General features: G+C 47.6%; 1 protein-coding gene across 13 annotated transcripts in view; it reads left to right on the forward strand.

Moving 5' to 3' along the window:
- Window positions 1–4,459: 4,459 nt before the first annotated feature.
- Window positions 4,460–21,050, forward strand: part of CLIP1 (CAP-Gly domain containing linker protein 1) — a 115,849-nt gene continuing 99,258 nt past the window's right edge. For 6 of the 13 annotated variants that reach the window (XM_084762660.1, XM_084762648.1, XM_084762651.1 and 3 more), the window contains exon 1: window positions 17,248–17,396. The gene's annotated coding sequence lies outside the window, so the exon portion shown is untranslated. Of the gene's footprint in view, window positions 4,601–17,207; window positions 17,397–21,050 lie in introns of those variants that run through there. The other 7 variants (XM_084762656.1, XM_084762655.1, XM_084762653.1 and 4 more) reach the window with 6 other exon arrangements.

A 21,050-nucleotide genomic window follows, 5' to 3' on the forward strand; every position in this document is an offset into this window, starting at 1 on the left:
TTCAGGAGGCAGAGGCAGGTGGATCACTGTGAGTTCAAGGCTAGCTTAGTCTACAAGGCTACACAGAGAAACCCTGTCTCAAATGAAAAAAAAAAATAGGGGAGAAAAAAAATGGAGGTCAGCTAGCCTTTGTTCAAGGTAATCCATAAGGTAATAGTTAGACAGACACCGAGTGCGGCTGTCCAGTATGCCAGCCGGAACCGCATTGGTTGTCCGGGTGCTGTCAGTCCCTGCTAGGTCGAGCACAGGATCGCTTGGGGATCTTGAGCTACCATCCAGGTGCTAGTATGCAGCTCCCCTGCCAATATGGGCACAAAAAAGGAGCGGGGCTGGATTTAGGTGACGTTCTTGAGAACTCATAGTCAGGCTTATTGATTTGTAAACAGTAAAGGCAAGGATGATCCCGAAAGGGCAAATAAGGCTGTACTAAAATAAGTACTTGGCGCTTCTGTCATGTGTTAGGTGCGTTCTTCACAGAGGTTTTACACCGTGCTGTGACCTGCTGCCTTTCTAGCAGGGCCTACCACAAGGAAGGGAGGTCAGGGGGCAGAGAGAAGATAAGGAGTCTCGCCAACATTAAACATGCTTTTTCTCTCTCGTGTTTGTTTCTTTTGAGATAAGGTATTGCTGTGTAGCCCAGGCCGGCCTTGTTCACAGTCTTCCTGATACTAACTACACACTGCTGGGGTTCCATTCGTTTATGGGGGAAGGCAATTCCTTGGCATGGATATGGCGGTTAGAAGACAGTGTATGGCCGGGCGTGGTGGCGCACGCCTTTAATCCCAGCACTCGGGAGGCAGAGGCGGGTGGATCGCTGTGAGTTCGAGGCCAGCCTGGTCTACAAAGTGAGTTCAGGACAGCCAAGGCTACACAGAGAGACCCTGTCTCGAAAAACCAAAAAAAAAAAAAAAAAAAAAAAAAAAGACAGTGTATGGCGGCGCCCATCAGTGCGTATCTTCATCAGCATCTGGGCCCCATGAGCCAGCTCACCAGCCTGAAAATGAGCTTTCTGATGCTTCTGCCTCCACCTTCCTAACTCCTGATACCTGCCACTCCCAGTTGCCAGGGACCCAACCCAGAGCATTGTGTTCGCTACTACCCAACTGCGCCCCCTCCTCATCCCCCCCCCCATGACGTAACTCCTGATTGGTCAAACTTCCACTAAAGGCTTAACTGATTTCTAAATCAGAAGTAATTGTTGAGCCCTGCATGGTGGCTTAAGCCTGGAATCCTAGCACATGGGGGTTAAGCTGTAGGATCAGGATGGGCCTTGGTTACCTCGCAAGTTCAGTTAGCCAGAGCTCATGAGATACTGCCTCAAAAAAAAAAAAGAAAAAAGAAAAAAAAAAGGAAAGCTAAGTGTTCCTTTAAATATTGTATTGCTGGGGTTTTCTCAATATTGAGACAGCTCAATTATTTCCAGCACATAACTAATAGTTACGGTATAGATTACACTATTTTCACTTTATTGGGGTAGGTATTGTCTTTTTATTTTTTTAAGCAAATGGCTAAGATATAGATACCAAAGTGTAAATAAATCCAGATCTCTCGCCTCTATCCAGGTTCTTTTTTAAATTTTTACTTTTTAACTATGTGTATATGTGTGCGCGTGTGAGTTCACATGCCCTTGCAGCCCGGAAGACAGCATTGTATCCTCTGCAGCTGGAGTTGCGTACAGGTGGTTATGAGCAGATATGGGTGTTGGAAACCAAACTGGGTCCTCCTGGGGAGCAGCAGATTCTCCAGCCCTAAGTCTCGGGGTATATTCACTGCTCTGCTTCTTTGTGAGAAGCTCTGCAAAAGTATTGGTTTCTCAAGAACTGCCCTGCCCCCCCCCTTTTTTTTTCAATTACTTAGGGCTGGAATTGTAGTTGAGTGGTAGCCTCCGAGCACTTGGGAGGCAGAGGCAGGTGGATCTCTGTGAGTTTGAGGCCAGCCTGGTCTACAAAGTGAGCCCAGGATAGCCAGGGCTACACAGAGAAACCCTGTCTCTAAGAAACAAGCAAATATACTTGGGAGGCAGAGGCAGGTGGGTTGATGTGAGTTTGAGGCCAGCCTGGTCCAGGACAGCCGAGACTGTTAACACAGAGAAAACCTGACTCAAAAAACAAACAAACAAAAGGGTCCAGCAAGATGGCTCCAGTAGATAAAGTCAGTTGCCGTCATTGCTGAAAACTTGAGTTCAAGCCGGGCGTAGTGGCGCACGCCTTTAATCCCAGCACTCGGGAGGCAGAGTTGGGCGGATCGCTGTGAGTTCGAGGCCAGCCTGGTCTACAAAGTGAGTCCAGAACAGCCAAGGCTACAAAGAGACCCTGACTCGAAAAACCAAAAAAGAAAAAAAAAACAAAAACTTGAGTTCAATCCCCAGGATCCACGTGTTGGGAATAGAGAAAACCAAGTTGGGCTCTGACCTCCATAGACAAGTCTATGTACCTGCCTGCATACACAGTAAAGAAACCATTTTCAAAGGAGTGTACTGTGTTTGGTTCTTAGGAAGAGAATGACGAGGGGAGGATGGGTTGTTTGGACTTGGCAGTGCTATGACCCGGTCTCTAGGTGTGGACAAGTGAGGCAAGAACCAGAAACTCCAAGCTAGACGTAGGAGCAGGCGTGGGGACCTGTTTGTCCTGTGAAGTGTGCCACGGTTGCTACAACAAGGCCAGCTCTCATTTTCTTGAGCAAGTAAGTGCAAAGCAGGTGCTGCCCTGAGTAAGCCAAAAGACCGGCCACTGCTTTCTTCAGAAAGCTTATGTCTCAGTACCACAGGTTCCCTCCTAGGTGGCTGCAGTTTCAAGAATGCTTTGGGGTTTTCTTGTTTGGTTTTTGGTTTTTTTGAGACAGGGTTTCTCTGTGTAGCCTTGGCTGTCCTGGACTCACTCTGTAGACCAGGCTGGCCTCGAACTCACAGCGATCCACCTGCCTCTGCCTCCCTGAGTGCTGGGATTAAAGGCCTAGCTGAATGCTTTGGGTTTCCCCCCCCCTGGCTTTTTATGTCTATATGTTTATTATGTGTGTGTGTGTGTGTACATGCAAATATCACACACAGTGCACATGTGGAAGTCAGGACAACTTGTGGGAGTCAGTTCTCTGCTAACGCGGGTCCTGGGGGTAGAACTGGGGTCATCATTTTTTACCACAATCACCTTTACTTACTGAATCGTCTCCCTGGTTGATTTTTCACCCCCCATCTTGCAGTAAAAGAGATTACCGTGAACAGACAAAACCGACAAGAGTGTCGTAACAAGGTTTAGTGTCTAAGTGGCTTCTAAGGTGTGACTCACTCTCAAGAGGCACAATGCCTTTCAGACAGTCTGTGTTTTCAGGGTTTAGGAAAATCCCTCACCGTCATCATCCTACCTCCTGGGTTCATTCTGTCAGTGCAGATCACTCCAGACTGCTCAGGAGTAGGTGGTTTGGGTATCTGTAATGCCAGCCTAGGAATTAAAGAAACAGGTGCACGGGAGATATGGTCCTGGATCAACTAACATTTATAACATGTTTTTGGGTTGTTTTTTTTCTTTCTATAAATTTTGTTTGTATTTTTTTTTCTATTTATTGGGTTATTTGATGACAGCTTGTGATCCTGTAGAAACACCTTCAGGTCTGGGAGTGGAGCTCGGGTGGCGGGATGTTTACCTAGCACGCACAGAGCCCCACCCTAGCACTGTATGCGTCAGCACGGTGGTGTGTGCCTGTGAACCCAGCGCTCAAAGGTGGAGACAAGAGAACCAGAAGACTTAGCAACTTTAAAACCAGCCTAGAATACGCAGGAGTCTGTCTCAAGGATAAACGTATCAATTTAAGAAAAAGGGGGCTAGAGAGATGGCTCAGTAGTTAAAGATGCTTGCCACCAAGCATGGCGGCCTGAGTGCTAGCCTCAGGACCCACATGGTAGAAAAAGAGAACCTGCCAAGCATCATGGCACACGCCTTTAATCCCAACATAGGCATGTGGATCTATGTGAGCTCAAGGCCAGCCAGGTCTGCATATGAAGTTCCAGGCCAGCTAGAGCTACATAGTGAGACTGTCTCTCCAAAGACCAATGTATATATTGATGTCTATGTGTGTGTAATCTCAGTCCTTTTACTGTATCTGAAGCAATGGGAAATGGATTTTTAAAACAAAACTTGCTAGCGATGGGGTTATATTTGGAGTTTTATAACTGAGGAGGGACGGCAACGGTGAGAGCCTTTATCCTGCTCTCTTTCAGAGCTCTCAGCTGGCACCACTCCTCTGCAGGGTGATCTCATAACACAATGAGTCCTCAATTGCAGTCGCAGAGAGCCTTGGGCATTAGTCAAAACTGAGAATGACAAATGAAACTGGATCCAGACAGGCTGTGGGATCCGACCCAAGGCAAACTTCTCACAGACTAAGGAGTTCCCTTCTCTTCCACACACTGACTCTGCCTGTCCTGACCTGGGCCTTTTAAACAACCGCAGGGCTATTCACTGGACCAGTCCAGGTGATTCTAAAGCTTTTGAATATTCATGAGCACTGAGGACTAAGAAGCCCTGGTATACTAGGATGTTTGAAAATGGTTTCATGGGAGCCGGGCATGATGGTGCACACCTTCAATCCCAGCACTTGGAAGGCAGAGGTAGGTGGATGACTGTGAGTTTGAGGCCAACCTGGAAGTCCAGGAAGGCCAAGATAACATAGAGAAACCCTGTCTTGGAAAACGGAAGGGTGGAGGGGGGTGGGGGGGCAGTGGGGGGGCAGGAGTTTCATGATAGTAAAAAATCTGCCTTAGCAATTGCAATCGTAGCTCTAGGAAAACTGAGACAGGAGGATTCTGACTCCCATGCTAGCAAGGGCTACACAGCAAGACCCTGTCTTTTTTTTGTTGTTTTGTTTTTTTGTTTTTCGAATCAGGGTTTCTCTGTGTAGCCTTGGCTGTCCTGGACTCACTTTATAGACCAGGCTGATCTCAAACTCACAGCGATCCACCTGCCTCTGCCTCCGAGTGCTGGGATTAAAGGCGTGCGCCGCCACAACCGGCGCAAGACCCTGTCTGTGTTAGTTTGGCTTTTTAAATTTTTTGCATTTTAAAATTATATTTTGTGTGTATGTGTGCGAGTGTGTACCAGGGCACAGATGTGGAGGTCATAGGACCATTGTGGGAGTCAGTCCTATCATGTGAGTCTTGGGGATTGAACTGAGGTTCTCAACCTTGGCCCTGGGGCCATCATGTCCGCCTAGGGTTTTCCGTACTCTAGTGAAATACTCGTCACAGACAACTGGAGTGGGGTAGGATTTATTTGGGGCACAAAGTTTCACTCCACAGTCCTTGGTTGTCTTGATTTTAGACCCACGGGAAGGCAGAATATCACTCTCACAGGAGTGTGCCTCAGAAACTCAGGCTGGTCATGGTGGCTCATGCCTCTAAATCCCAGGGGGATCTCTGGCAGTTCAAGGTCAGTCTGGTCTATATAGGCAGTTCCAGGTTAGCCAGAGCTACATAGTGAGACCTTGGCTTAAAACAAAACAAAATGAGCCAGGTGCGGTGGGTGGCTCATGCCTGTAATCCCAGCATTTGGGAGACACAGGCAGGTGGATCTCTGAGTTCGAGGCCAGCCTGGTCTACAAAGTGAGTCCAGGACAGCCAGGGCTGTTACACAGAGAAACCCTGTCTTGAAAAACAAAAACAAAAGCAAAACCTTACTTAACTCGTGTTGGCTAGCTGCTAGGACAAGACTATCAGAGCAACATATACAAACCTCTAAGTTTTTAAACACTCCAGTCTTATCCATGTGGCCTTTTAAAAATAAACGTTCTTCTTGGGATTTGTTTGTCTTAAGACTGGCTTGAAGTACCTTGTTTAAATTCAAATTGTATGTGTTTGTGTCACATGGTTGGTCACCACTGATTGACATCTGCTTAGTACATGTTCCCCTTTATGCAGAAAGATCTCTTGACCTGGGTAGACATTGATAAATGCGCCACCACACAGAACTCCCAGAAGGCTGAGACTGTGCAACCATCTAATACCCATTTCACTGTAGGCCAATGCAAGGAAGGAACTTGTGAAGCCAGGCTGGGGTTCTCCTGCCTGCAATGTCAGTGCTCTGGAGGCAGAGTCAGGAGGATCATGGCAAGTTCAATGTTAGTTACTACCTAGTAGCTTCCAGGCCTGCCTGGGCTATAAAAGACTCTGCTTTAAAAAAAAAAGATTTATTTATTTATTTATGTATTATTTATACAGTGTTCTACCCCCATGTGTGCCTGCATGCCAGAAGAAGGCACCAGATCTCATTACAGATGCTTGTGAGCCACCATGTGGTTAACGGGAATTGAACTCAGGACTTTTGGAAGAACAGCCACTGCTCTTAACCTCTGAGCCATCTCTCTAGCCCCCGACCCTGCTTTTAAATACCAGAAAATGGTGGCTCACAACCATCTACACTGATGTCTGATGCCCTCTTCTGATGTGCAGGTGTACATGTAAATAGAGCACTTATCTACATAAAAAAAAATCTTAAAAAAGAAAGACTTACTTTTATTTATTTATTTTGGTTTTTCGAGACAGAGTTTCTCTGTGTGGCCTTGGCTGTCCTGGACCAGCTTTGTGGACCAGACTGGCTTCAAACTCACAGTGATCCACCTGCCTCTGCCTCCTGAGTGCTAGGATTAAAGGCGTGCGCCACCATGCCTGGCAAGACCTGTTTTTAAATACCACCTCAAGAAGCTAGAGGAGAGATAGAGCAGTCATATACATACATCTTTTTAAAATTTTTATTTATTTTACATATGAGTACTCTATCTGCATGTATACTGCATACTAGAAGAGGTCAACTTTAGTGTTTAAAATGTGATTAGGCAGGCGTTGGCTAGCCTGTTCCAGGACTGCCTGGACTGTTACACAGAGAAACTCTGTCTACAAACAAACAAACAAATAGAATGTGGTTAGTTAAGTCAGTAGTTTGGGGAATTGTATTTATTTATTTATTTATTTATTGTGTGTGTGTGTAGGGGCAGGTACATGTATTGGCATGGGCATGAGCCTACCACAAATGCACATGTGGAAGTCAGGTAACAATGTTTGGGACTTGACTCTCTCCTTTTACCACGTAGGCTGTGGTATAGATCTCAGGTCATCAGGCTTGGTGTCAGGTAACTTTCTATATTGCTGATCATGTCATCAAGGCTTGTGTAAAACTTACAGTCTTCCTGCCTCTGCCTTCCAAGGGCCATCTTCCAGACAGGTGCTCTCATGCCCATTAGTTTTGCTGCTGTTTTTAAATGATTTTGAAACATTTTATTTTACGTGCATTGGTGTTTTGCCTGCATGTATATCTATGGGGAAGTATTAGACAGTTGTGAGCCGCCATGTGGGTGCTGGGAATTGAACCCCGGTCCTCTGGAAGAACTTCTGAGCCATCTCTCCAACCTGCCTATTTGGTTTTTGGTTTTTTGGTTTTGGTTTTTTTTTTTTTTGGGTTTTTTGGGACAGGGTTTCTCAGTGTAGCCTTGGCTGTCCTGGACTTGCTTTGTAGACCAGGCTGGCCTTGAACTCATAGAAATCCATTCTTTTTTTATATTTTCATTCAGACAGCAAGTTTATATGTTTGCATTAGTCATGGTAATAACTGAAACACTGAAATGTCTGAGCTCTACACAGCTCTGAAGATGCCTTGGTTTGGGTGTGTGATAAATTTAACTGGTGTGGACTAAATTCTCTGCAGAAGCTGACTGGATAGCAGATATCCCAGAGGATACTTGTTGCAGGAAATTTGATCCCATTGTGAACCCTGAGATTGTGAACTGTAAAAACCTGTTTCTTGTTTGGTGTGATTGAGCCCTAACACACACCTTTAATCCAAGATCTTTCTGTTTATTGTAAACAGGTGACTATGGTATGGTTCAGCTAGCCCTAATACACACTGTTTCGTTTGTTTGTTTTTCAAGACAGGGTTTCTGTGTGTAGCCTTGGCTGTCCTAGACTCACTTTGTAGACCAGGCTGGCCTCAAACTCACGGCGATCCACCTGCCTCTGCCTCCCGAGTGCTGGGATTAAAGGTATGTACCACCATGCCCACTCCTAGCACACACCTTTAATCCAGGAGTAAACTCTAGCTCAAGAGGGCAGAGCACAAAACCAACTGATGGGCTGAAGAGACAGCTCAGAGGTTAAGAGCACTGGCTGTTCTTCCAGAGATCCTGAGTTCACTTTCCAGTAACTACATGGTGGCTCACAACCATCTCTAATGAGATCTGATGCCCTCTTCTGGCGTGCAGGTGTACATGCAGACAACATTATGTATATAGTAAATCTTTAAAAAAGAAAAAGGAAGCCAGCTGACAGGGATTAAAGATTAGAGAGACTTTGAGTTGAGGGGTATTTAGGGCAGCATGGGTAAGAGCAGGAGCCCTTTGAGCTTTGAGCTACCAAGCTCCTTGGCGTTTAGTTTTTTGGTTTTTCCTCTTGGACTATTAGCTGAGCTACTAAGTTTTGTGGGCTGGGTGTTTTCTCTGCCTCTCTGAGCTAGCAGCTTTTCACCCCGACATCTGGGAACCCCCCCAACATTCATTGGTAAAATTGAACAGTTGGGATTTTCATTTTTTTAAACAACAGATGCTTGCTTGCTCTCCCTTGACTATGGAGGGAAGGTACGGTGTAGACCAAGAGCCAAAGCTGTCGTGGGCTATCAGTAGCCATTTTTACTATCGGCCTCTGCATCTAAACTAACCGGCTCCTGACTGCTAGATAAGGACACTGTTGCAATGTATTCTAAACCTTAGTTTCCAAAGACCCAGAAGCTATATATGAATCTTGGAGAATCTATTTCCTACCCTGTTGTGCAGTCCTCCCCCTCGGCCTCTCCTCTGCTATCTTCTGTCAGTACATTTTATAAACAGTGAGTCATACCTTGCTCAGCTCTGTAACATAAAAGTCCATGTAGCCAGGCCGGGCGCAGTGGCACGTGCCTTTAATCTCCACACTCGGGAGGCAGAGGCAGGAGGATTGCTGTGAGTTTGAGGCTAGCCTGGTTTACAAAGCGAGTCTAGGCTACACAGAGAAATTCTGTCTCAAAAAAAAAAAAAAAAAGAAGTCCACATAGCCTCTTCCACAGGGACCCTGGCCTTAGGTCTGTGGGATAATATGACTATAGTTTATCCACTAATTCCATAACAGTACATGGGGAGATGGCTGCATGGTTAAAAATGTTTGCTGCTCTCAAAAAAAGAAAAAAAAACCCAGGTAACATTTCACAACCTTCTCTAACCAGCCCTGGGGGGGCTGACGCCTTCCCTTGGCTTCTGCAGGCTCCTGCACTCAACATGGTGTTCACAGATACCCGTAGGCAAAGCACGCACACATGCTGTGCACAGTCGTGCACGCCTTTAATCCCAGTACTCAGGAGGCAGAGGCAGGTAGGTCTCTGTAAATTAGAGTCCAGCCTGGTCTGCAGAGTGAGCTGCAGGACAGCCAGGGCTACACAGAGAAACCCTGTCTCGGAAAACCAAAGTAAGTAAATAAATAAAAATGCTACAGGGCTTGGGTGTAACTCAGTGATAGAGGGACTAATTTGTGTGAGCAAAGTCCCAATGTTTCATCCCAGTGTGGCCAAATAAAAACCCAAACCACAGCGGACCGCCAAGATTGTTAAAGGCCTCCTGTGTGGATAAGCCTGAAGGCTGGGGACATGTTGCTTTAGGATTCACTAGATGCTTTACCAATGTAAACAGGCAACTGATTTGTACCGAGGGAAGGCTGCGTTTGAGGCCAGCCTGGCCTATTTAGGGGATTCCAGGCAGAACAAGGCTACATAGAGAAACCCTGTCTGCAAACAAAAATGAGGGGGCTGGAGAGATGGCTTAGAGGTTAAGAGCAGTGTCTGCTCTTCCGAAGGTCCTGAGTTCAATTCCCAGCAACCACATGGTGGCTCACAACCATCTATAATGAAATCTGGTGCCTTCTTGTGGTGGGCAGAATACTGTGTAAATAATAAATAAATCTTAAAAAAAAAGAAAACAAAACAAAAATGAACTCAGCTGTGTATATGCTTTTATTTCGGTTTGAATACTTTTATTTGTTTGTTTTTTCAAGACACGGTTTCTCTTGTAGTCTTGGCTGTTCTGGACTCGCTTTGTAGAACTCACAGAGATCGGCCTGCCTCGGCCTCCTGGGATTAAAGGTGTAGGCCACCCACTCCCAGCTTAATTTGAATATTTTGGATTGATTTATTTCAGTGTATAAATGTATTGCCTGCAGGTGTGTGTGTGTGTGTGTGTGTGTGTGTGTGTGTGTGTGTGTGTGCGCGCGCGCGCGTGCACCATGTGTTTCCTTACCTGGTGCGCGTACAGGTCAGAAGAGGGCATTAGATCGCTTGGGATTGGAATTACAGATGTTTGTGAGGCACCATTTGGGTGTTGGTAACCAAACATATGTCCTTTGTAAGAGCAACAGGGCTCTAAATTGCTGAGACAGCTCTCCAGCCCCCTTCTGTGTTGTTTGTTTTTTCAGACAGGGTCTCACTTTGTAGCTCTGGATAGAACTCTTATCTGTTAGACTAGGCTGGCCTGGAACTCACAGAGATCCAACTGCCTCTGGTGTGTGCCATCATGCCCAGGTGAATTTATTATTTTCACAGAAAAACAGTAAGTGCTGGTAGTGTAGTTTGGTGGATAAAGTACGTGTCAAGCATGTAGGGAGGCCTGCGATTGGTCCCCCCGCACAACATACACTGGGGTTGGTAGTACATGCCTGTAATACCAACAGAGGCCAAGCATGAGAAGTTCTGTGGGAAGAGCCAGTCATGGTGGCACACACCTGACATCCCAGCACTTAGGAGGCAGAGGCAGTTTAATCTGTGAGTTCAAGGCCAGCCTGGTCTACAAAAGGAGTCCAGGACAGCCAAGGCTAGTTTTCTAGAAGTCTTGTCTCAAAAAAAAAAAAAAAAAAAAAAAACCCAAAAAACAAAAAAAGGTCTAGGGGAGAAGTTCCGCGGCATTCTCAGCTTCGTAGTGAGTTTGAGAACAGCTTGGGCTGCGTGAGACACCTTCCCTAAATTAGTTAGTTAATTAATAATTAATAGTATATATTGGCCAGTGAAATGGTTCAGCAAGTCAGTGAAAGGCTCTTGCTGCCAAGCCTGATGCTCTGATCTGATCCTTAGAGCCGTCAAGATGGATGGAAAAAAACCAATTCCTACATGTCTTCTGACCTCTACATTTGCCCTGGGTTGTGCATAATCAAGCACACACTGAATCAATCAATCCATTAATATGTAACATAAATACACATATAAAAAAATAAAAATAACCAAATGCCAGCAGTTTTATATGGTTCAGCCTAGTAGTTGCCAAGACATTGCGTGCAGAGGCACACACCCATCTGCTTTGTGAGAAGGCCTATGAGGTACCATTTTGGATCGTGTGTGATGCTCTTCCCTGTAGCTCTGAGAATCTAACTTACCTGGTCTTGCTGCTTTAATCTGTGGATGGGGGTAATATTACTACCTCTTCTTTTCCCAAAGACACAGGGCCACGATACGTAATAATTAGTCTTTGCCATCAGAAGCAGAGGCGTGGTGGCGCAAACCTTTAATCCCAGCACTAGGGAGGCAGAGGCAGGCAGATTGCTGTGAGTTCAAAGCTGGCCTGGTCTACAAAGTGAGTCCAGGACAGTCAGGCTGTTACTCAGAGAAACCCTGGCTCCGAAAACCAACCAAACAAACAAAAAACAGAACAGAAAACAAAAACAAAACAGAAGCAGAGGCCTGAAGCTGTGCCCCATAGCCACATGCTTTTAGCATGAGGACATGGGACATGTGGCTGGTTTTCTGCTTAGTCATTTTTCTCAGTTGGTTGTTTTTGTCACACTAAGTGTTGAACTGATGAATTGTGCGTGTGAGGCAAGTGATCTACTAACCTACATCTGCAGATCTACATATAGATTTAAAGCATATGTTTGTACATTTGTATGTATGTGTGTATATGTAAATACTGTATATATATGTTGGGAGACAGTCTCTTTTTTTTTTTTTTTTGAGACAAGGTCTCTCTGTGTAGCCTTGATTGTCCTGGACTCGCTTTGTAGACCAGGCTGGCCTCGAACTCACAGCGATCCGCCTGCTCTGCCTCCCGAGTGCTGGGATTAAAGGTGTGCGCCACTACAACTAGGCCCAGCCCTCTTTCTTATAGAACCACACGCCCAGTACTGGCACCACCCACAATGCACTGGTCCCTCCCCCTTCAATCACTAATTAAAATGCTCTACAGGGTTGCCTACAGCCGGATCTTATGGCATTATTTTCTCAATTGAGATTCCATCCTCTCAGATGACTCTAACCTGTGTCAAGTTGACATCAAATTACCCAGCAGAAACCCAGAGCGGTGGCACATGCCTTTAATCCCAGCACTCAGGAAGTCAGCGGCAGGGGGATCTCCATGAGTTCAAGGCTAGCCTGGTCTACAAAGGGAGTCCGGAACAGCCAAGGCTACACAGAGGAACCCTGTCTCGAAAAATAAAACAATAGAAAGCTATCCAACACAACTGACCTCTTGTCACCTTGACATATAAACACATCTTTTTTTGTTTGGTTGGTTTGGTTTTTCAAGACAGGGGTTCTCTGTGTTGTTTTGGCTGTCCTGGAACTCACTCTATAGATCAGGCTGGCCTCGAACTCAGAGATCTGCCTGCCTCTGCCTTCCTAGTGCTAGGGTTAAAGGTGTGAGTTACCACACCCAGCCCTCAGTTGCGATTTTAATGTCAATCAGAGCACTATATCGAGTATAATGAAAGTTTGTGGTGTGGAAACAGGACACATGCCGCTGCCGGAGTTACAGGCAGGCACCAGCACCCTCAGTTACATAGTGCTGCGGATTCAACCCGGGGCTTCCTGTGTGCTGCTCGGGCACTCCATCCAGTGAGACGCATTCACTTATTTTCCCGAAAAAGTAACAAATTAGCCTGGTGTGGGAGGCAGAGGCAAGTGGACTCTGAATTTGAGGCCCGCCTGGTCTACATAGCTAGTTCAAGACAACCAGCTATGGTCTTTTGTTTGTTTTTGTTTTTATTTCTTGGGTTCCCCCATACACACAGATTCATGTGTGTCCACTTTTCTGCTAGTTTTCAGACAGGGTTTCACTATGTAGCCTTAGTGTACGTAAGGCCAACATCCAACATCCAACATCCAACACTACAAAGATGAATATCCAAACTAATTTTGTTTTGGATCTAAACTCCTTTAAACTATCAGAGAAAGGAGCATTAGCTTTAGCAGCCTAAAAAGCCACACTTGGCAATAACAAGAAGATCCTATTAAAGTAAAATTAACTTCCTCCCTTAAAGGTGCCAGCTTGCATGTTTACACTTTTCCTGTTGTTGCGGAGTGAGAAAGTGTGTGGTGCAGTGTGGAGGAGCGCCAAGGGAATTCGTGGGTGTTAGGGTCTGGTGGACTAAGTGAAATGGGGTACATGAAGTAATCACTTACGGTATCCATTTGTTATGCCATTTGATGGAGTGATGCCCCCCCCCCCCCCCGAGACAGGGTCTCTCTGTGTAGTGTCCTGGACTTGCTTTGTAGACCAGGCTGGCCTCAAACTCACAGCGATCTCACCTGCCTCTGCCTCCGGAGTGCTGGGATTAAAGGTGTGCGCCAGCACCTCCTGGCGCCTGCTGATAATTTAAGAAGTGGGAATACAGGGCCTGGAAGATGGCAAAATGCTTACCACGCAAGCACCCACATAAGGTGCTGGGTAAGGTAGCACCTGGAGGTTGTCTTCTGGCCTACACGTATGTCCGTGCACTCACACACAATTTAAAAAAATAATGTAGAAAAATAAACTAGGCCTGAAGACATATAGCATTTGGGAGGGAGATACAGGAGAATCAGAGGTTCAAGACCTTTCATGGCTACCAGTCTAGCCTGTGCTTAAATAAGATTCTATCTCAAGCTAACAAATAATCAAACCATCAGTGGGCCAGATGGTACTTCGTGTCTCCTACAATCCAAATACCATTCCATCCTGGGGCATCTTAGGCTAAGTTCTGAACCCTTTTCCCTACTTAGAGGCAAAGAGGCTGCACAGCTCCCTTTTCTTGTCTTTTTATCCTCCATAGAGAGTCCTTGGACCTCAGCCAGGCTTATTGCGTAATCTGGTTGAGACTTTGATCTGCAGCACATAATACAAAGGACCAAACGACTTCAGAAAAAGTCCATTCACTTCGGCTGTGGTAGAGACCGACTAAAAAAAAGTGACAGAGCTTGGGGTCATCACTCCAGCCAACGGTAGATGACAAACAGCCACAGCTGGCAAGAGTTTCCTGTTCCAATCAACCTAGGCTTTTCTGCCCTCCTGATGTTTATTTCAGCTTTCTCCCTAAAGTTTTGAAAAGTAAACGTAGGCATTCATTTGCGTGTGTGCATGTGCAAAATGCCATAGTGTGGTTGCTGAGGTGAGAGGCCGGCTTGTAGGAGCCAGTTCTACTCTTCCAGTATGTGGGCCCCAGTGACGGAACGCAGGTCATCAACTTGGCCAGTGGTACCTTTTTCCCTGCTGGGCCATCTCACTGGCCCTGTTTCTTTCAGCTTTATATTTCACAATAATTAGGAGATTCATTGGAAGTAGAAACAATTGTTCGGGGTGTCTGCTCACCTCTCATTCACTCTTCACAATGTTCACCGGTCCTATACAACTACAGTATGGCCTCAGAAGGAGCCATCGCTACATTTGGTGTGTCCGTACTATACTAGATTTCCCCAGTTTTGGGCATACTCATCTAAACATGTGGGTACCCTTAGGGAAAACTCACAAAGACCCACCTGCCTCTGCTTCCTGAGTGCTGGGATTAAAGACGGGTGCCACCACGTCTGGCTCTGTTTCTGTTCTTTAAAAAAATTTTGTTTAAAGATTATTATGTATACAGTGCTCTGCCTGCATATACACACGCAGGCCAGAAGAGGGCACCAGATCTCATTATAGATGGTTGTGAACCACCATGTGGGTGCTCGGAATTGAATTCAGGGCCTTTGGAAGAGCAGCCAGTGCTCTTAACCTCTGAGTCATCTTTCCAGCCCCCTCTGACTGTGTTCTTATGAGTAATGCTGCCATGAACATTTACTTTGCTTAGTATGAGATGGGGTTTCACTAGATGATGTAGCCTGTCCTAAATTTAGAAGTTGCTGTGTAGCCCAGGCCAGTCTAGAGTGTGTAATCCTCTGACTTCCCCTTTCAGAGTGCTGGAACCACAGACACGTGCCATCACAAGTTTCTCTGTGTAATAGTCTTGGCTGTCCAGGACTCACTTTGTTGACCAGGCTGGCCTCGAACTCACATCGATCCACCTGCCTCTGCCTCTGGAGTGCGCTACAATGCCTGACCTAGTTTTGTTCTTTTGAGTCAGGGTTTCTCTCTGTAGCCCTGGCTGTCCTGGAACTCACTCTGGAGATCGGCCTGGCCTCAAGCTCACAGAGATCTGCTTGCCTCTGCCTCCTGAGTGCTGGGTTAATTTTGCTGAAGGTGGTTCCTCAAAAGACATTCATTGATCAGAACTGCTGCGTTGATCAGAACTGATTTCACAATTGCTTTGCTTTGCTGGGTTGAAAAAAGTCACAGAATCTTTAAAATGTGGTGGAAAATTTATAAGTGATTTTGACCAATGCCCACATTGTAAAGCAGCATGTACTCACTCAAAGCCCTAGTCCATTGAGAAGGCCTGGAGTACAGGAGGACGTGCTGGGGTCCTTGTTTGTTAATGGAATGAGTACAATGGCACTTTTATGCTCATCACATGCTTCTCTTGGACAGCTGATCCTGGGATTCTAAGCATAGCAGTTTATCATTCTCTCGTCATATTTATTTATTTATTTATTTTGAGACGGGGTTTGAGACGCGTGTGCGCACGCGCGCGCGCGTACACACACACACACACACACACACACACACACACACACACACATGCCTAAAACCTAGATGTAACTGTCTAAATTGCCTAATGTTTATATCAACAGTACTAGGGAGGCAGAGGCAGGAAGATTACTGTGAGTTCAAGGCCAGCCTGGTCTAACAAAAATGAGTCCATGACAGCCAAGCTTACACAGAGAAACCTCGTCTTGAAAAACAACAACAACAACAACAACAACAAAAGCTTAGTGAGAGCTGAATAATACTCAGATGAGAGCGTGAGGACTGCCTTTCTGAGTAGGAATGGATTCTGGGTTTTAAGGGTACCATCATCTCTTGACCTTGGAGCTGGTATATCAGGCCCAGGTCGAATTAGGTAATAGATTATTTTGTGTGTGTGTGATTTGAGGTTTAAATGGACAGGAGGGTCTGCAGATAAATTTATTTTATTCCAAACTTCGTGCATTTCCCTTCTTGGGCTCTTTGCATGCCTGTCTGTCCAGACACAATGATGTTTTGAATAAAGGTCAACAAGAGAGGTCACCCTCCGGGATGTTTTCCCCTACCAGGAAGGAGGAGGAAGCCTGTGGCCCCTTCTACACCAAGAAGTCGCTGCAAAATCCTGGGCTTCCAACAGCTGCAGATGTCTGTCAGGAGCTGCGAAACTTCTGGGGTTGCCATGGTCCATGGGAGCGAAATGCTGGCCACCCTCTGCTACTGCAGCCCTGAGCCGGCTGTTGCAGCGTCCTCACTAGTCCCTTTCAAAGGCTTTTCAAGGGGATCCCTACATGGGGAGGAGCTCGGACGGGACAGTAACCTGGGCTTCTGTCCAATCGACTAGGGGGAATAAAAGAGGCTTTTCTTAAACTAACGGGCTGCAGCACTGGGCTTGTCTCAGAAAAAAAAAAAATTTTTTTTTAACCCCTCAGTGTTTTCCTGGAGAGCAGAGACGGTTCATCCCTTATAGGCATCTCCCTCCAACTTGTGGTACAGGATTTCTCACCCCGCTCTGGGCGCGAAGGGCAGGTCAAAGAAATGAATCAGCGCCCCCTTCCCCATCGGCACCCCACCCCATCCCAGCGGCAGGCTGCGGTCAGGACGACGTATAGCCAGCCATCCCGGGGTGACTTGCAAATTCTGGGCACACTTTGCTAGAAACCCCGGGAATAGCCTGAAATGCCAAGGCAACGGCGGGTGCAGGCCCCTCGGTTGCTCCCGACCGGGCATCTAGCTCCTTATCTGAGTGGACTCGGGAGGATTTAGGGGCTCGCAGGGGGAGTGGGGTGGGTGTGGGTGTGGGGACGCGGACAAAGGGGCGACGGGCAGCTCGCGGGCGGCAGCGGCCCGGGCGCGGGGAGGGGCGGCGCGGCGTCTTCTCCCGGCCCCGCGGCGGCGGCGGCGGCGGCGGCGGCAGCAGCGCGTCACGTTCTCTTCCCCGCCCCGAGCCGAAGAGCCGGGGAGGCGGGAGGCGGCGGCCGCGGCGGCTGCTGCTGCTGCTGCTGCTGCTGTGAGGCAGGTGGCGGAGACCGGCGCTGTCCCAGGCGGTGAGCGAAGCGCGGGCCCATCTCTCCTTCCTCGCCCGGTCCACCCTTTCTCTCTCTCGCTCTCCCTCCGCTCCTTCCCGCCGCTGGGGTGGTGGTGGTGGTGGTGGTGATGGTGGTATTGGGGGCGGGAGGCCGGGAGGGAAGGCTCGCCTCAAGCTCCCGCCACGCTCCCGGGCCGCGGCTGCGGAGCCACCGGCGCACCCGGGAGGGCGGCAGGCAGCGAGGAGAGAGCGGCCGCGGGGAAGGCTGGCTGCGAGCCACGCGCGTCCGGCCCTGTCAGCCGCGGCCCGGGCCTGGCCTTCCTCCCGCCGCCTCAAGATGGAGCGTGGACTCCTCGCCCCTGCGCCGCCTCGGGCGCGGCTCTCTTGCCCGCGTCCTCCCCTCCTCGGCTCTCGGTGGTGGCGGTGGTGGTGGTGGCGGGGGCTCCGGGGACGGCTCGGTCGCCCGTGGAGGCCGCGGGTCCGGTTGGACCTGTTGCCCTGGACGCCGGCACACGCCACCTGAGCCTTCTTCCTCGGGCAGGCCCGGGACGCCGGGTGGCCGCGAGCAGGCATGGAGGGCGCCCTTGCCCTGTGTCGCCCGGGTGCCCCCGGCCTGGCCCTGCCCTGCCCGGCATGGCCCTGTCCCTGCTCCGGCCCTGAGCTTTTGTTTTCCTTCAGACCCCCCTGGGCTGTGATTCTCTGGGAAGGTAGAAGGGCGACCTGGGGTGCCAGATCTCTGAAATCACCGCTGCCTCCCCGGTAACCCGAACCTGCTACCTAAGACAGATGACACTTGTTCGGGGTAGGGGGTGGTGGTGGGAGGGAAGGGGCATTTTAAAGGTAGAGCCTTCTGGTTTTTCTCGAATTTGGAGGTCTTGCGTTATTTATAGGTGTAGTTGAAAACCCATCAGAATATCGGATTGTGTGTCTGGAGTCCAGCCCTGAAATCCCGTAGATTCTCCACTTCATGTGGTTTTTCCATCTGGCAGGAGCCGCGCACCACCCCCTTCCTCCCTCTCTAGGGCGGGCGTGAAGAAGTGACACGTTAAGTCTGTAATCCATGTGGATACCTGTTTTTAGCAAAAACTTGGGCGCCAATTACTGATTTTTTTTTTTGTTGTTTTTTAAAAGCTCGGAGATCTATAATTTCCCTTTTCGTGTGTGTGTGTGTGTGTGTGTGTGTGTGTGTGTGTGTGTGTGTGATTCAGCAGCCTGGCCTCTTCCTCTTCTAGGCCAGGACTGTGCCTGGCTCCTTGGGGCTCTGTATTTATACTGTGGCTGGCTGCTGCACTTTGATGATTCTGATTCTAGGCTTTTATGATTATTACTCCTAATAGTGGCTCCCAGTCAGGAGAGCAGTGTTTGGCTTCCAGGCCATCTTTTACAGGAACCTTCAGGTATGTTGCTCCTCGGCCTTGGGGCAGTTTCTTCCTCTTGAAATAATAACAATTAACATTTATTGAGGGCTTCTTAGGGCCAGGCTCTGAGCAAGTATGGGGTTTTATCTCAAGTAATCCAACCAGCCTAGGGAGGTGGCTGTCACCCTCTTTGAGAGAGGGCACTGAGAGGTCAGAGTCACAGCCGGTAAGAGATGCTGTCAGGAGTTGTACTTGGGTCTGCTTAGTTGTTGTAGCTGTTTTGTCCAAACAGCGAGTCAATGGTAAAAAGGCAAGGCTGGACATTATTAAAACCAAGGAAGGGGGTGATTACTCCCTAAACTTGAGGGTTTTGCCATTCTCTGCTTTTTCAGTCATTGTTGAACACACACACACACACACACACACACACTACACACACACACACATACACACACACACACTATACATACACACACACTATACACACACACACACACTATACACACACACACACACACACACACCCAAGCCAACCTGGTTCTTGTCTTTAAGGAGCTTGATACTTTCTAAAAATTCATATGTTCTAATTTTCAGTTATACAGGATCTCTTTGAATAGCCTTGGTTGTCCTGGAATTCACTCTTTAGGCCAGGCTGGCCTCAAACTCACAGAGGTGGGCCTGCCTCTGCCTCCCAAGTGCTGGGATTAAAAGTGTGCACTACCACAGCCTGGCTCCTAAGAATTAATTTTTAGTAATATATATATATGTGTGTGTATACATATATATTGTGTGTGTATGTGTATATACATACATATATATGTATATATATACACACGCATATATATATATATATATAGTGTGTGTGTGTGTGTGTGTGTGTGTGTGTGTGTGCGCCTCTGTGTGTGTGAGTGCCTGTGTACCATAACATGTTTGTGGAGGTCAGAGGCCAGACAACTTGTGGGAACAGGTCATGCCTGGGATTGAACTGAGGGCATTAGACATGCGAGGTGCCCACTGTGTCACTGAGCTACATCTCCAACATGGCTTTTAAGGAATTATTTTGTTTTATTTTATGTGTGTTTGTTTGGATGAAAAAAAAAATATATGCACTGTGTGCCTGCCTGGTGCTAGAGGAGGCTACAGAGGATACTGGATTTCTTATAGATGGTTGTGAACCACCATGTGGGTTTTGGGAACTAAACCCAGGTCCCTTGCAAGAGCAGTAAGCACTTTTTTTTTTTTTGGTTTTTCAAGACAGGGTTTCTCTGTGTAGCGTTGGCTGTCCTGGACTCCCTTTGTAGACCAGGCTGGCCTCGAACTCCCAGCGATCCACCTGCCTCTGCCTCCCGAGTGCTGGGATTAAAGGCGTGCGCCACCACGCCTGTCGCAGTAAGCACTTTTAACCTTTGATCTGTATTTATTTTTACTTGTGTACACACTCGCGCGCGCGCACACACACACACACACACACACACACACACACACACACACACACACACCGGTGGGAGGTGTATGCATGTTAGTGAAGTCCCCAAGGAACCAGAAGTTTCTGGAGTTATAAGTAGTTGTGCGCCACCCAGTATGGGCGCTAGGAACCCAGCCCAGGGGCTCTGCAAGGGCAGCATTTGCTCTTAGCTGCTGAGCCACCTCTCCAGCCCCTCTCTTCCAAGATTTATTTATTATTATGCTCATGAGTGTTTGCCTTCATGTGTATATGTGCACCACTTGGAGTTATGGGTGTTTGTGAACTGTCATGTGAGTTCTGGGAACTGAACCTGGGTCCTCTGCAAGAGCAGTAAGTGCCCTGAACTGCTTAGCCATCTCTCCAGCCTGTTGGCCCCTTTTTTCTAAGTCCTGTGCATTGGGCTGGAAATGCAGAGAGTGGTGTGTGAGGGATGGTTTGGCCTTCTCAGATCCCATACAAAGGGAGGAACCTTTACGTTTGTCTTCAGGTTGACTTCTTGGTGTTCTTCATTATTATTTACAAACAGGTTTGTTTCTTTTAGCATTTACATATCAAAGGCAAGGGGCTCTCCCTGCATTCCCCACTGTAGAGGGGACTCCTCTACAGAATTCTACTAGGCACCAAATGTGTGTTATTTTGGAATGTATGGACCAAATAAATAAGCTTGTCCTTAAACCTCACTCATGGGACTTACTGACTCCTGAAAGTAGTCCTTTGTCCTTGTATACATGTACATATACACAGCAGATGAATTAAATGTAATTAAAAACGAAAAACAAAACCAAACTGGGTGAGGCGGTGCACAGCTGTAATCGTAGCACTTGGGGAGGAGAGGAAGAGGCAGGTGGAT

Source organism: Acomys minous, assembly GCF_964271855.1.
Source record: "Acomys minous genome assembly, chromosome: 16".
Taxonomy (NCBI): domain Eukaryota; kingdom Metazoa; phylum Chordata; class Mammalia; order Rodentia; family Muridae; genus Acomys; species Acomys minous.